We start from the raw sequence: 14,674 nt of genomic DNA on the forward strand, positions 1-14,674 counted from the left end.
AAGAACCAGTCTACACACCAGCAGCCTGGCTCCAGCTCCAGGACCACCTGAGCTCCTCAGCCAGAAGCCCCAGGATGCAGCCCCACCCACTAGGGGGCTGATACCACCTCAGGGATACCCTGGACCCCCTCCTTCCCCAGCCAGCCAGGTCAGAAAATGGCCCAGCCAACCAGTTGGCCAATAATAGCTCCAGGACCACTGGGAAGCCTGTAGCCAGAAACCCTGGGACCTGCTTCCACCCATCAGTGAGCCAGCACTAGCCCTGGGAATCCCCTGGACCCAAGCCCCACTCACAAACAGGCCGACATTATCCCTGGACCCTCTGGGCCCCAGCCTCACCCAGCAACAGGCCAACACCAGCTCTGTGACACCTTTGACCCCTCAGCCAGACACACCAGGATCCAGCCCCGCTCACTAGAAGGCCAACACCAGCTTTGGGACACCCCAGATCCCACAGCCAGCCACGTCAGGAACTGGCCCTGATTGCCAGCAGACTGACTCCAGATCTGGGAACCCTGGTCCAACTACCCACTCCAGAACCTGGTTCTGCCTACCAGTGGGCCAGCACTAGCCCCAGGACCTCCTGTGGCTCCACAGCCAGCCACCTCGTGCCTTAGACCAACCAACCAGCAGGTGGCAGCCTCCACACAAGTCAAAGCCTGGCAACCAACTGGACCAGGAGCCAGCCACATCTGCCATACCACCCACAGTAGTCAGCCTTCCACAACAAAAGAACCCAAACAGTCCATATAGGGGCACACCTGGAACATATAGCTCTGGTGACCAAAGGGGAGTGCACTGCTGGGATGCATAGGACATCCCTTACAAAAGGCTACTTCTCCAGGGTTGGGAAACATAACCAACATACTGAATAAATATAAATAAAAACTGCAAATTAGGCAAAATGAGACAACACAGAAATATATTCCAAATGAAGGAACAAGATAAAACCCCAGAAGAAGAACTAAGGGAAGTGGAGATAGGCAACCCAAAGAAGAGTTCCAGGTAGTGCTTGTAAAGATGTTCAGAGAACTCAGGAGAAGATTGAATGAACAGAGTGAGAAGTTAGAAGTTTTTAACAAAAAATTAGGAAATACAAAGAAGAACCAAATAGAGATGAAGAGTACAATAACTGAAATGAATAATACCTTAAAAGGATTCAACAGTAGGTTAGATGATACAGTGGGATGAATCAGTGAACTGGAAGACAGCGTAGTGGAAATCACTGAAGCAGAACAGAAAAAAAGACAAAAGGCGAAAAGAAAAGGAAATGAGGACAGTATAAGAGACTTCTGGGACAATATCAAACACATTAACATTTACTTTATAGGGGTCCCAGAAGGAGAAGAGTGAGAGAAAGGGACAGAGAACATATTTGAAAATATAATAGCTGATAATTTCCCTAACCTGAGAAAGGAAAAAGACATCCAGGCCCAGGAAGCACAGAGAGTCCCAAACAGGATCAACCCAAAGAGGACCATACCAAGACACATTGTAATTAAAATGGCAAAAATTAAAGCTAAAGAGAGAACATTAAAAGCAAAAAGGGGAAAACAACAGGTTACATGCAAAAGAACTCCCATAGGCTACCAGCTGATTTTTCAGTGGAAATTCTGCAGGCCAGAAAGGAGTGGCATGATATATTTAAAGTAATGAAAGGGAAAAAACCTACAACCAAGAATACTCTACCCAGTAAGGCTTTCATTGAGATTTGATGGAGAAATCAAAAGTTTTACAGATAAGCAAAAGCTAAAAGAGTTCGGCACCACCAAACCAACTTTACAAGAAATGTTAAAGGAACTTCTCTAAGTGAAAAAGAAAAGACCACAAAAAGAAACACAAAAATTGCAAAAGGAAAAATCTCCTTGGTAAAGGCAAATATGCAGTAAAGGGAGTAAATCATCTACATACATACCTAGTAGGAAGGTTAAAAGACAAAAGTAGTAAAATCATCTATATCTAAAATAAGTAGTTAAGGGATACGCAAAACAAAAAGATGTAAAATATAATGTGAAAAACAGTAAACATGTGGGGGTGGTGAATAAAATTGAGTTGTTAAAATGCATTTGGCAAACAAAAATCTGTAATAGATACACACACAAAAAGAGAGAATGGATTGGGAATTCCCTGGTAGTCCAGTGCTTAGGACTCTGCACTTTCATTGCTGAGGGCCTGGGTTCAATCCCTGGTCAGGGAACCAAGATCCCGTAAGCTGCACAGGGCACAGCCAAAAGAAAAAAAAAAAAAAAAAGGAATCCAAACATAACACTAAAGACAGTCATTAAATCACAAGGGAAGAGAACAAAAGAAGAAGGGAAAAAAAGAGGGAGGAGATATGGGGATATATGTATATGTATAGCTGATTCAATTTGTTATAAAGCAGAAACTAACATGCCATTGTAAAGCAGTTATAGTCCAATAAAGATGTTAAAAAAAACCCCAAACAATTAACAAAATGGCAATAAGTACATACCTACCAATAATTAATTTAAATGTAAATGGACTAAAAACTCAAATCAACAAATAATTCTAAATGTGTATGCAAACACAAAATACCCTGAATAGCCAAAACAATCTTAAGAAAGAAAAACAAAGCTGGAAGTATCACACACCCTGATATCGAACTATACTACAAAGCTACACTCACTAAAACAGTATGGTACTGGCCCCAAAACAGACACATAGATCAATGGAACAGAATAAAGAGCCCAGAAAAGAGCACACACTTACATGGGTGATTAATTTTTTGACAAGAATATACAATGGGGAAAAGACAGCCTCTTCAATAAATTGTGTTGGTAAAACTGGACAGCTACATGAAAAGGAATCAAACTGGGCTATTCTCTCACACCATGTACAAAAATAAATTAAAAAAATGGATTAAAGGCTTAAATGTAAGACCTAAAACCATAAATCTTCTAGAAGAAAACTTAGGCGGTGAGCTCTTTGACATTGGTTTTAGTAATATTTTTTGCAAATTTCTTCTTGGTCAAGGGAAACCAAAGCAAAAATAATCAAATGGGACTACATCAAACTAAAAAGCTTCCACACAGGGAAGAAAACTATCAGCAAAATGAAAAGTCCACTTACTGAATGAGAGAAGAATTTGCAAACGATGTATCCAACAAGGGGTTAATGTCCAAAATATACAAAGAACTCACACAACTCAACATCAAAAAAAGGAAAAACCCAATTGAAAAATGGGCAGAGAAATAGACATTTTTTTTCCAAAGAAGACATACAGGTGTTCAACAGGCACATGAAAATATGCTCAACATCACTAATCATTACTATTCATGAATTTTGAGGCAAATCAAAACCACAATGAAGTATCACTTCACACCTGTTAGAATGTCTGTTATCAAAAAGACAACAGATAAAAAGTGTTGGCAAGGGTGTGGAAAAAAGGGAACCCTCATGAACCGTTGATGGGAATGTAAATTGATGCAGCCACTATGGAAAACGGTATGGAGTTTCCTTAAAAAAATTAAAAATTGAGCTACCATATGGTCCAGCAATCCCACTCCTGGGTATTTATCTGAAGAAAATAAAAACACTAATTTGAAAAGATATATACACCACTATGCTCATTGCAACATTAATTACAGTAGCCAGGATACAGAAGCTACCCAAGTGCCCATCAGCCAATGAGTTGATAAAGAAGATGTGACATATATATAGACAGTGGAATATCACTCAGCCATAAAAAAGAATGGAATCTTGCCATTTGTGACAATAAGGATGGACCTAGAGGGCATTATGCTAAGTCAAATAAGTCAGACTGAGAAAGATAAATACTGTATGATTTCACTTATATGTGAAATCTAAAATACAAACCAAATGAACAAATATAACAACAGAAACTGTTATAGATACAGAGAACAAACAGGTGATTGCCAGAGGAGAAGAGGGTGGGGGGAGGAAATAAATAGGGGAGGGAGATTAAGAGGTACAAACTTCCAGTTGCAAAATAAATGTTATGGGTATGAAATATACAGTGTAGGGAATATATTTAATAATTATGTAATATCTTTGTGTGGTAACATGTAACTAGACTTATCATGGTGATCAGTTTGAGATGTATAGAAATACAAGTCACTATGTTGTGTAACAGGAACAAACATATTATTGTAGGTCAATTATACTTCAAAAAGAAACAAACAAACTCATAGAAAAAGAGACCAGATTTATGGTTACCAGAGGCGGAGGGTGAGAATTGGAAGATGGCAGACAAAAGGCACAAACTTCCAGTTATAAGATAAATACATACTGGAGATGTAATGTACAACATAATAAGTATAATTAAGACTGCTGTATGTTATATATGAAAGTTGTAAAGAGAGTAAAACCCAAGAGTTCTCATCACAAGGAAACATTTTTTCTATTTCTTTAATGTATCTATACGAGATGATGGATGTTCATTAAACTTATTGTGATAATCACATCATGATGTATGTAAATCAAATCATTATGCTGTACATCTTAAACTTATACAGTGCTGTAAGTCAATTATATCTCAATAAAACTGGAAGGAAAAAAAGAGGCCCCAGGGAGCTCCTTCTCCCTCCTGCCACATGAGGACACAGCAATGAGAAGACGGTGTCTATGAACCAGGAAGTGGGGCCTCACAAGACACCAATCCCACAGCCTCTGCATCTTGGACTGTCCAGTCTCCAGAAGGTGAGAAATAAATGTTTGTTGTTAAAACCACCTGTCTGTGGTATTTTTGTTATAGCAGTGCAAAAGGATTAAGACAGGCATGTTTATTATCTTGATTATGGTGGTGATTTCATGGGTATATACATATGTCAAATTCATCAAAATTGATGCATGAAATATGCACAGTTTGTTGTATGTCAACCGTACTGCGGTGAAGCTGTTTAAAAAAATTTAAGATGTCGCTACTTTGCAGTGTCTTGAGAGCTTTGAAAGATGCATGCACAATGTTCCGTGGTAGAGTGTGTTGTTGGCCCCAGTTCCTCGTTCCTTCTCTGCATCAGCACCCTTTGCCATGTAACTTTGTAGCGCCCTTCCACCGTGGATGGGCGCCTGTCCCATTCCTTGACAGAAAGCATATGGCTCCCCCATATGGCTTGCTTTTGGCAGGGGGATATCAACAGATGTGAAAGCTACTGTGATACTGATTCAGGCTGTGTGCTGAGGCTGCCTCTTGCGTCTCTACCGTTGCTATGAGAACATGCCTGGACTGACCTTCTAGAGGATGAGAGACACGTGGAGCAGAGCCAAGTTGCTCTGGTCACCCCAGTCAAGGTCAGCCTACATTGATCAGCCGACAACCATGGACACCCCTCCCCTAGGCTTTTTTGTGAGTCAGCCAAGATCATCAGAGCTACCTAGCCAACCCACAGCTGATCCCAAAGAAGTGAGCAAAAATGTGTTTGATGTTAGTCAATGAGGTTCTACAATTTGTGTTAGGCAATCTAACCGTGGCAATAGATAACTGATTCAGGTCCTCAAAGAAGGAACAGTTTGGGGTTATCTGGGAAGGCTTCCTGGAGGATGTAAAGCAAGTTGGGTTTAATGGTGAATTTGAACTGGCCAGGGGAATGACAAGGGGAGGGAAAAAGAGCAGAGACGAGCAAAAGCCTGTAGGCCTGGCAGACCTCAGTGCAGGAAATTGGGACACTAACTCAGTGAGGCCAGAGCCAAGTGTGGCACGAGAAGGGAGAAGGGATGGAGAGAGGGGTGAGCCCTCCTCATGAAGGGCTTGAATGCCAGGCAAAGGCATTTTTAGGGAATAGGGAGCCATGGCAGGTCTTCAGGACGTTACGATTTTAGAACAATCACATGGCTAGGGCAGAGGGCAGATTGGAGCCAGCAAGATGGGAAGCTGGGGCCACAGTGCAGATGAGCAGGTGAGCACGGATGGCCTGAACTCTGGCTGGGACGGAGATCCCATGAGCGCCACCTGTGGGACAAAGACCCCAGAGGGTTCCGTGTGGCTGGTGCTTCCTTTGCAGAGTTTTTCCTCATTCCAGGCTCACCTAAGCCGCACCACAGAACCCTTGGCCTGAGTCAAACTCACCTCTCACTGTGGGCAATTAAGTTAAATTTTCCATCAATTTTGAATGGTGTGCTGATAGATAAGAACTGGGCAATCGTGTTTAAGGCTCAAAGTGCAAGGGCTGCAAAGAAGAGCTTCACATGATGCTTGCAAGGTTACTGTATTCATGAGATCCCATGTTTGCCTCCTGTGTTATTGTGAGTTAATTATATGGTGCCTAAATGCCTCCCCTGATAATCAACCCACGTTTAATTAACATTACGGATTGATTAAATGCGAATGGGAATGATGTGCTTATGTGACATAAGGAAGAGTGTTTGTAGGAAGGTGTAATTGGCATTGATGAGGGGAGTGGGCACGTTTATAGCTTCAGCTTCTGAATGGCTTCTCCTGAACTCCCTCTAGATGAGCTTTACAGCCTGGAGAGGGGTTAAAATTTACCTAACTGCTATCTTCTAGCTATGTCTGTAGCTCCGGGCAACTTGCAAAAGCTGTCTGGGTTGCGGTTTTCTCTTCTTTAAAATGGGGTAGTAATATCTCCAACACAAGCTAGTTCTTTGCTTTCAAAATGTACCGCCCCAACCTGAAGGGAAGTGCCCTCCTGGCGTCTCCCCACCACAGCCTGTAGCCTCTGCAGACAAAGGGCCCTGCTTAGTCCCTTCTGCAAAAACAGACACTCTTGTCCCTCTTCTGGGCTCGTTGTGGCCCAGCACCAGTCTGCCTTGCAGTGAGTGCAAGAAGAGTTCCTGGCATCAAAATCTCTTCCCGGAAGATGTAGGTCCTCTACACACAGAAAATCTGCAAAGATTCATCATCTTCTAATATTTATGCAGAAGACCAAACTATGAGACAAGGTGAGCATATGGTGCTAAAAATGCAGACTAGATTTACTGTGTCTAAGCCACAAAAACTACATACTCATGGTGCCTTACAGGGCTGAATGGGGAACCCAGGAAGAGGGAAAACCCACTCCTAGCTGATGGGAGATTCTGATGGGTTTTTCTCCAGTGGCAAAGAGTCATTCATGAGAATCTCAGCATCTTAGAACCCGGAAATTATCAAAAGCTAGAATCTTATGTTACTGAGTTTTAGACTCTTTAATAGAATCTTAAACTATAAAACCTAAAGTCAGATGTCAGAATCACAGGACTTTAGGATTTTAGGGACATAAATTATCATCTTGCCCAGACACCCAGTCAACATCCAAGTCATTCATACATGTGACAGCAAAGACTTCCAGACAGAGGGAGCAGCAAGTGCAAAGGTCCTGAGGCAGAAATGTGCTTGGTGTGTTTGAGGAATGGGAAGACTTTGCAAGACTCTGAGACTTTGGGCACCTCAGGGATAAGGGGGAGGATGCTCCCTCAGGGGTAGGCAACTCAAGGGTAGGTGCTGGGCACACAGTGGATGATTAATAAAAGTCTGAACGTGTTCAGTTCAGGGCCCCACACAGCCAGAGGGAGCCGGACATTGGGCGCATAGGAGAGAGGGATGGGGTGTGAGGGGATTGACGAGAAGCCAGGTTGGGATGGTGGTGGGGGGGACATGGGGTGGCAAGTAAAGGTCCTGGGTGTTCTTCTCAGAGAAAAGAAGGGACTGTCAGGGGAAGGGGGTGGGCTGCAGTGGAGGCCCCCAGGTGTGGCCTCAGACCACAGGGAGGTGGCTGTGGCCAGGTAGATGGGAGTATGTTAGACAGGCCAGAACTCAAGTCCAGGCTCTATCAGGGACCCCTGTGTAAGCTTGGGCCACGGGGTCACCAGAAGAGTAAAGAATGGCCTGATAACGGGGCGTCTGCAGTGCTCAGCACTCACTTCAGCAACTTGTAAACAAACTTGAGGACACTGGCCAGTGTCCTGTGGCTGCTTTTAAATGCTCCCCTGGATGGGGCAGGAGGCTTGCTGAGGGTGAGGGGGAAACAGGGTAGGGAGAGAGGCCAGGAGAGTCAGGTGGAAGGTCACCTGGGGTGTGTGCAGGTTTCTGAGGGATTCAGAGAATACAGACAAATGTCCACTGCTGGCTGAGCACCTACTGTGTGCCAGGGAGTTTACACATCCACTCATTCATTCACAACATTTCATTGAGCACCTACTATGCGCCTGGCCCCAGGCTGAGAGCTGGGAAGACAAGTGAATCAACAGATGTGGTCCTACCTTCATGGGGCTCATGTCTAGGTGAAGAAGATGGAGTAAAACTCCCTCAAATAAACAATTAAGTGAAAGAATGAAGCAGTGAGGTACGTGCCATGTAGATAACCAACAAGGGCCGAGATGGAACTTTGCCTCCTCACTCATTCTAACAAAGCATCGTGTATTTACAAGAAGATCCTCTTCTGAACCCATTTTACAGCCAGGAAAACAGACCCAGAGAGGTGGGTAACTTGCTCGGGCAACATGCCTGGGAAGCAGCGGTGCTAGGATCCAAGCCTGCGGCAAGAATACACAGCAAGCTGTGGCTTGTCTTCCCCACCTCCCCCTGTCCCTGGACGAGGGGGTCTCAGTGAGTGAGGGGGATGCACTGTCACCACGGGAACCACAGAACAGGTACTTCCCTGGGATGAAGGGGCTGTTGGGTCGGGAAGACCCGGGTCCCATTTCCGCTTCCTTCACTTGCTTGCTCTCTGGTTCTGAGTGTGTTCACTGATTTCCCTGCATCTCAGTTTTCTCCTCTGTAAAATGGGAATGATAACATGTACCTTAAATGGCTGTTGTGAGGATCAAATGAAAAAAAAGACAAAGTACCCAGCATAGACCTGTAGACACAGTGTTAAAATGTTTCCAGGCACATTGTGTTCAAAAAGTTTGTTCCATTTATTTGGAGAAAGACACATTTTCCCTCTCTCAGTGATTTCAGAAGGCTTTTTCTTAACCCGCACATGCAGGTGCTGGGAAGAACACGTTGCCCAGAAGCCAGAGGAGGCCAAGGCTCTAACCCCCTGCTGTGCAGGCTCAGCCAGGTTACTGAGCTTCTCTGACCCTCAGTTTCCTCATGCATAAAACTGCAACATGACGCCCCCTGGGAAGGCTGTTATGAAGGTTGGATGCGGTGATACAAGTTGAGGGCCTGGTGGGGAACTGGCATAGAATGGGAGCTAAATACACCAGGCTGCTTTGTTTGGCGAAAGGACTTCTACTCTCTTTGAGCTCAGACTTTTCTGGCTTCTAAACGCGTGGTGGGACAGGAAGAGCAGTGAGGCCAGAGCTGGGGGAGCCGGAGATTGGAGTCCCTCCTCTGCCCCAGCCTCGCTGTGCACCTCGGGTGAGTCACTGCACCTCCCTGACCCTCTGTCTCTTTGTCAATGAAACAGAGAAAATTACGTTACTCCTAAACTAGAACCATCGGCAGGACCCAGTGAACCACACAAGAGACCCCAGAAAGGAAGGCGGAATGAAGAATTCTCTGTCAAGCTGTGTGAGCGGCCGGATCGACACGTGGGGAAATAGCAGAAACCCTTTAAGGATGCACTGAAGGCTGGAACACCTCATTCCTGAACATGTTCATGTAAATTAATTGGATCACCTGTCCTCAGCACCTTTTAATTGCAAAATGAATTAAGTTTCAAATGCTCAGCTCGTGGCCCCGGGAAGGGAAGGCAGAACCCAGGTTGGCAGGAAGCCACAGAGACGCTGTCCTTTGTGGTGGCCATGGTGGCCCAACGGAAGTCCCTGTAGCGCCCCCCTGCTGGCCAAGACCCCATGGGATGCTGGAGGAGCCTGGGCGGTGGCTGAGACTCTCGGAGCAGACAGGCTTATGGAGTCGGAGGGTGGTGGCCTCCTAGCTTGTGAGCTGAGCAGCAGGGGTCAGACAAAGGCGTGCATGTCCGTGGTGGTGGCCAGAGTGGCCCAGCATGAATACTCCCCCCCAGCACCTTTCACTGTCTGTTTTTCTCCTCCTTGATGGCATGTCTACGACGTTCACTGCTGTGTGTTTGGGGCCGAGAAGTGTGTCTGGGGCCGAGAAGTGTGTCTGGCACACAGGAGGTGCTCAACATGGACGAGTGAATGAATGAATGAATTTCAGCACAGTGGAAGGAGGGATTTTTTACAGCATCAAAGTTGTCCCTGGTGGGATGGGCAGCTTCAGGAGGGAGGGTATCTCAGGGCTCTTAGAGGGAGGAGATGCAGGCGTTGGCTGGGAGGTAGATTTGTTCTGCAAACCTTTGCCTGGCCCCGCACGTACACCCCTCCTGTCTGCTCTTCCCAGAGATTTGGACTCCTCTCTCAGGTCGAGGCAGTGATTTGGGGTCCGTCAAACATGAGCTCAGCTCTGTTTTCTTAACTAATTCGGGAACAGCTTACTTCTCTGTGACTCAATTTTCTCATTTGTAAGTGGGACTAATAAAGTTGCCTTTCAGTATCCAAGGGGGATCAGCTCCAGGACCCCCTCAGCCCTAGAAGACACCAAAATCCAAGGATGCTCAAGTCCTCATATAAAATGGCGTATTATTTGCATATAACTTATACACGTCCTCCCATACACTTTAAATCATCTCTAGATTACGTATAATACCTAATGGAATGTAAATGCTATGTAAATCATTATAAACACAATGTAAATCCTATGTACATAGCTGCTGGTGCACAGCAAATTCAAGTCTTGCTTTTTGTAACTTTCCAGAATTTTTTAAAAAATATTTTTGACCGGCTCATGGTTGGTTGAATCCGTGGATGTGGAGCCTGTGGATATGGACGGTTGACTAATTCCTGAGGCACCAGGGGCTGTGGAGAATGGGAAGGAAATACACTCTGTAAAGCAAAAATGCACACACAGAGTCCATGGATTTTCCCCCTGTTTCCAGAGTCTGTGAACGCACGTGGTCCGGGCTGACAGCCACAAGATGGGGGTCTGGCCACACCAGATCCTGTTGGAAAAGAAGCCTGGACATCTAGTCTCTAGTTGGCGAAACATCAGCACAGCCTGAATTAAAGCTTCCAGGTCTGAACACCCCCAGGAGGGAGGTGTGGGCCACAGAGGGGTGGCAGCGAGGGCTGGGGGTAGAGGGAGGAATGCCTGATTCCCTCTTCCTCCTCCTGGGAAGCCTCACTCCTCTGCTCTGCTCGGGCCGCTGCATCACATTTGGGAGAACATCTTGATCCATCAACACAAGCAGCCGACGAGGTATTCGCATATTCAGCGGGGGAAGGCTAATCCAGGTGGCCTCGTGCAATTCCTCTTCTGGTGTGTGAATGTGCACATGTCCTGGGTGGAGAGGCCACCCGCCTGCCTGCTGCTGAGTTCCCGCGAGGCCTGGGTTTGGCACAGGAGATGCAGGGAGTATTGAGGGGATGTGGTGAGGGTGGGAGTGTCTAGCAGAAATTAGTGCTCAGGGAAATAATTCAATAAATCATCATGAATCAGGGAAGGAATTGCAGCTTCTGCATCCCAGGAGCTCTTGAGTGATGGTTCCCGGATCCTCCTGCTCCCGTGTTTGTCTTTCTCTGAAGGTGGTGGATGCGAAAGTGCGGGTTACCAGGCAACCACCAACATCTGTCCCTACCTGGCTCCAACTGCTATGGCCTGTAGGGGAGACACCTGGATAAACTCAGGGACTCTGCAGGGACACACTCAGTCGAGTGGAGCCACTGGGTCTGCCCACTGGAGAGCCGGGGCAGATGAGATCACAGGGGAGCTCCGTGCATTATCCACGCAGCCCCAGTGCATCCCAGAAGCACTGAGCCTCTGAGCATGCTGCTCCAAGCCTGAGCCTGAGCCCCCAGCCCCATCCAGCCCCTCACAACAGAGGGAGGAGCTCGGGAGGTAAAATCTGCGCAAGCCCCATCACCACTTCTCTTGAGCAGGTCCTGAGTCACTGTGTAAATGGGGTAGATAATGACACCAACTTCTGAAAGGAGGAGTGATCTGTAACTACCATAGCCTCCCTCCCTCCATAAAGCTCCTGGGACTCCTTTCACAGCCTCCTCACACCCTGCTTCCAGCCTGGCAGATATAGCCAGTAGTAGAGAGTATAGAGGGGAGTTTTGGAGGCTGCCAGACCTGGGCTCAAGCCCTGTCTCAGCTGTGTGACCTTTGGCAAGTTACTTAACCTCTCTGTGCCTCATTTTCCTCATCTGTAAAATGAGGACTATAAGGGTTCTCACCACACAGGGTGGTTACAAGCTAATGGAAGTAAACCCAGGGACATAGCAAGTGCTCAGTAGATAGCAGCCTTCATCCTCACCATCACCACCACCACCACCATCACAATCGGCATCATCACCACCACCATCAGCATCATGATCATCATCATTGTCAACACCACCACCATCACTGTCTTCTTCATCATCAGCATCACCATCATCATTGCCGTCTCTCTGCACCCACTGAAATATTATGCAACTGGGACATGCTCCATAGTCAATTCTCTTTCTTACCATTCTATCATCAGCATTTTCCCACATCACTGAAAATTCCTCAAAAGCATGATGTTAATAGCTTCGCAATTTACCTCATTTAGATGCACTATAATTTACCTCACCATCCTCGCCTGCCAGACACTTGGAGGATTTCAGGCTTTTCTCTTATGCACATCAAGCTTTGATGAACATTCTGGGACCCATGTGCCGAGTTCTTGACCGCATCCTCAGGACAGGTTCCTGCTGCAGGATCATGGCATCCAGAGCAGCCGTGTTTCTCAGACTCGGGGTCTTGATCATCCAACCATCTTCCTGAAAGTTGTCCCGATGGATGGCCCCCAGCAGCCCACAAGGGTGCCCATTGCACCACCCACAGCCCTGGCCTTCTTCCCAGCTACACAATCATCGTATCATATTCCCGGGTGTCTGGAAGCCTCACAACAGGAGCAGAGGCAGCCTGGGGAGGGCAGCTCGGGCAGGGAGTCAGAGGAGCTGGTTCTGCCCAACCTGCCCTCACCTGCCAGGTTCATGGCCTGGCCCCTCTCCTTCTCTGGGTCTCTGCTTATGCACCTGTTGCAATAGCCCCCCAGCTGTTCTCCCTCCCTCTAGCCCTTCTAGTGCCCAGAACAGGGCCTGACACCCAGTAGGTGTCTAGTGACTATCTGTTGAAGCCTGAACTACCAAAGTGCACTTTATAAAGGACAATTTGAACATGTCATACTCCCAATCCCAGCCTTTGCCAGCATTCGCTTCAATGTAGTTATTTACTTCTTGCTGCATTTCACTGCAGTGAAGTAGAGGAGTCAGTCAGCCTGGAATTTAAATCTTGGCTGTGCCACTCAGAAGCTGTGTGACCCCACGCAAGTGACTCAACCTCTCTGTGCCTCAGTTTTCCCCTCTGTAACATTGGAATAATGATGCTTCTCGGTTCATAAAGTTGTGAGAATTTAACATATTCATGTGTATAAAGTGCTTAGAATAGCACTGAGCACATGTAAATGCTGCAGAAGTGTTTGTTTTTGTTATTATTATTAATACACAGTCTAAGGGAGAGTCTCACTTTGGGTGAGATGTGGCTGACCCAGGTGCTGAAGCCCCTGTGTCCCGGCCCGTCCCTGAGGCTCCATCCCTAGGCTCAGCTTCCCTCTGGCTGGCTTCCCTCGAAGGCATCCCGCTCCTCCAGACTGACCTCACAATTCTGAATATCGGACTAGTTCGAATCCATTCCAAACTCAGTAGTTCATGTCCTCGTAGTCCATGCTGAAAGCTTTCTGTCCCCAAGCCCCCAACCCCAGCAGGGCTGATCTCCACTTGATTGTAGGTCATGGGCAGTGTCACCCTGCTCCAGGCTCATGGGTCCTCCCTTCACTTCGCTGTCCTTGGAGCAATTTCCTCCATGCATCCCTGAGCTGATGTGAGCCTCCAGCAAGGCTGGTCCAGGAGGACCTAGTGCCCCTTCACTGCTGACACTCGCCTCTGCAACTACTCTGTAAATGGGACAGGTCATCCTTGAACACGAGCAGAGGGGCTGCAGCCTGAGTGAGGCAGTGCTGGTCAGCAAATCTGGTGGTTGACGGGTACAGTCAGAGGTGAGGGGAAAGCAGGCAATGGCAGCTCTCAGAGCCTCAGTCTCCTCATCTCGAAAATGGGATCAATAACAATGTGTTCCTCCAGAAGCTTTGGAGGATTCTAGAGATGATGCCCAACGTGAGCCCGGCCCAGGGTCCAACATGCAGTGGTGGGTTAAGGTTCTTAGCAGCATGATCAGATGCCCCCAGGGCTGTTGGATTCCTGGCCGACCCCTGTTGTCTGGAGTTTTCACACAGTTATGGCCTGTCCGCATCCAGGACCAGAGGCAGCATCAGGACCAGCATCAGAGAGAAAATGGGTTTCACTGGAGCCCCGCCCCCTCCGCTGTGTCTGCCCTGCCCCCACTCAACTTGCTGCTACCAGGTCTTCCAGAACATGCTCCTGGGCTCTGAACACAGTCCAGTTATGTAGTCCCGGTCCAGGGAGGCTTGGTGTCTGTGACCAGAGGACGGGTGAGTAGAGGCCCGTCTGCCTGAGGAAGGACTTCAAGGGACAGGGTGTCCTCCCCTCAGGGTCCCCATCAAAGTCCTTGTGGGTTCATGAGGTGACACTCCTTCCGCTCCCCGGGCCTCCCCAGCAGGGCGCAGTGTCAGGATTCGCACGCCTTCCCCAGCTCTGGCCGCCCTGTGAGGGGTGATGGTGATGCCCAGTTACAGACCAGGACACTGTCCCCAGAGGGGCCTGGGAGATGCCAGCAGCCTTTTGCCAT

The sequence above is a fragment of the Balaenoptera physalus genome, assembly GCF_965194825.1.
Source record: "Balaenoptera physalus genome assembly, chromosome: 1".
In the NCBI taxonomy this organism is placed as follows: Eukaryota; Metazoa; Chordata; class Mammalia; order Artiodactyla; family Balaenopteridae; genus Balaenoptera; species Balaenoptera physalus.